This window comes from Podarcis vaucheri (assembly GCF_965113315.1).
Source record: "Podarcis vaucheri genome assembly, chromosome: 13".
NCBI lineage: Eukaryota > Metazoa > Chordata > Lepidosauria > Squamata > Lacertidae > Podarcis > Podarcis vaucheri.
In genome coordinates this window covers 47,843,337-47,846,224 of record NC_138751.1, presented here as the reverse complement: position 1 = coordinate 47,846,224, position 2,888 = coordinate 47,843,337, and positions in this window count along the sequence as shown.

The window sequence follows — 2,888 nt, the reverse complement described above, 5'->3', positions numbered from 1 at the left end:
GCCCCCCTCCGTCGTCTCCACGGCAACCCCGGGGCTCGGGCGCCTCGGGCGCGCGCTTGCAGCCCTGGCAGCCCGCGGTGCTTTGCGCGCGCCATGCGCCTCTCGCGCGCAATTTGAATTGCGCCTGAAGTTTGGTTCAAAAGGCCAAACGTGGCCCGCTAGTTATTACCCGCTTCTTCCACCCCACGCATATCTATGTTGTGAATTTAGGAGGGAGGACGGTATACAAATTTAATAGGGAATAATAATAATTGCAAATTTTGGGGGTGGGGGAAGAGAGCTGTGTTGCTGACAAAGAATGGCGTCTTGCACTGTGGTCCACTGTTGCTCTTCCCATGTTTTAAGGCTGTGAAGCAATAACAAATAATGCAAATGATGGTGATGATGATAATGATAATTCATTATTTATACCCTTCCCATCTGGCTGGGTTTCCCCAGCCACTCTGGGCATATCCCAGCCGAACATTAAAAACACAGTACATCATTAAACATTAAAAACTTCTCTAAACAGGGATGCCTTCAGATAATAATCTGATAATTATAATCTGATAATCTTATGGTAAAATGGAAAGCTCTATTTGACCACCCATTATGGGCAGATTTCGAAAAACTGGCTAGAGATGTCCACTTTTGAAGCTGCATTTAATGAAGAGAGGTTCATTTTTTCTCTAGCTGTCATAATAATAATAATAATAATAATAAATTTTATTTATATCCCGCCCTCCCCAGCCGAAGCCGGGCTCAGGGCGGCTAACAACACTAAAATAGTGCAACATTATAAAAACATCATAAGAATTAATTAAAATCAGAATTGATGGCAACCATAAACTAAAGTATTGTAAGGATTGCCAAAGGAGGGAGTCAGGCTGTGCCCCAACCAAAGGCCTGGTGGAACAGCTCTGTCTTGCAGGCCCTGCGGAAAGATGTCAAGTCCTGCAGGGCCCTTGTCTCTTGTGACAGAGCGTTCCACCAGGTTGGAGCCGCAGCCGAAAAAGCCCTGGCTCTAGTTGAGGCCAGCCTAACCTCTCTGTGGCCTGGGACCTTCAAGATGTTTTTATTTGAGGACCGTAAGTTCCTCTGTGGGGCATACCAGGAGAGGCGGTCCCGTAGATACGAGGGTCCTAGACCGTATAGGGCTTTGAAGGTTAAAACCAGCACCTTAAACCTGATCCTGTACTCCACCGGGAGCCAGTGCAGCTGGTATAGCACCGGATGAATGTGATCTCGCAGCGAGGACCCCGTAAGGAGTCTCGCTGCAGCATTCTGCACCCGCTGGAGTTTTTGGGTCAGTCTCAAGGGCAGCCCCACGTAGAGCGAGTTACAATAATCCAGTCTGGAGGTGACCGTCGCATGGATCACAGTGGCTAGGTCAGGGCGAGAGAGGTAAGGGGCCAACTGCTTAGCTTGGCGGAGATGAAAAAATGCCGCCTTTGTTATAGCTGTAATCTGCGCCTCCATAGAGAGGGAGGTATCGAAGATTACACCCAAACTCTTGACGGACGGTGCTGGCACTAATTGCACCCCCGCAAGAGATGGGAGTTGCCCCCTCAATCCCATATCGTCCCGTCCCAGCCAGAGGACCTCTGTCTTCGAAGGATTTAACTTCAACCGGCTCCCACGTAACCATCCAGCCACAGCTTCCAAGCATCTGATCATATTTACCTGTTGTGGTTCATAGCAAACATAATCGGCGCTTTTATGAACTTCATAGCTCTAGGAGGTAGTGCCTGTGTTATGTATTTTGTTTTTATACTGTAAACTACCTGTGATCTTCAGATGAAAGGTGGAATGTAAATTTAATTAATAATAATTTTGTGGTCATTAGGTCATTAGATATCATGGGAGGTTGAGCTACCCTATGCTTCCATATTTTGGGGAGTAAAACCAACTGACTATAATGGGGAGTAATGTGAGGCTGGCAAATCACTCTTTAATAAAGGCCACAAGAAGTGTCATCTTTTCAGTCTTTATTGGGGAAATACAGCAACAAATTCACAGAAAAAAATGCTCCAAGTAAATAAGTAAACAGCCCCTTTCTCTCTTTTTCTAATGAATTTATCCTAGCAATATATATGGGTGTGTGTGTGTGTGTGTGTGTGTGTCCTCTAAGGTTTAGGTGGGATTTTGCAGTCAAATTTGTGATTTTGGCTGCAAACCCCTTATTCTATCGCTTTTAACTTATTCAATCGCTTTTAAAGCAGGGCAGTAATTTTTTCTCCATTTTGCTGTTTTTATCTTTTTATAAACCAGTTTGAAGATTATTATTTTTTATTTTTACAATCAAGTGGTGTGCAATTTTTATGAAATAAATAAAATAGATTGTATGCCTTTCCATTACGATTCCCACCTAATGTCCCAACTCTGGGCAAATATATTTTAAGATTACTGAATGCAAGCTGTGGTTACATTTAGCAACCAGGGTAGCTGATCACATATCAATACAAAACACTGCGGTAGAAATTAACCACCCACCCACTTTTTGCCGGTGGCCGTTTGGGTTTCCTAACCAAGCCAGTACAAGTGCACAGGAGAACATGTGCAGGGGGCAAACGAGATGATCAAGGGTCTGGAAACCCAGCCTTAGGAGGAACAATTGAAGGAGCTGGGTATGTTTATCCTTAATAAGAGGAGACTGAGAGGAGATGGGATTTGTTGTTGTTTAATCGTTTAGTCGTGTCCGACTCTTCGTGACCCCATGGACCAGAGCACGCCAGGCACTCCTGTCTTCCACTGCCTCCCGCAATTTGGTCAAACTCATGCTGGTAGCTTCGAGAACACTGTCCCACCATCTCATCCTCTGTCGTCCCCTTCTCCTTGTGCCCTCCATCTTCCCCAACATCAGGGTCTTTCCAGGGAGTCTTCTCCTCTCATGAGGTGGCCAAAGTATT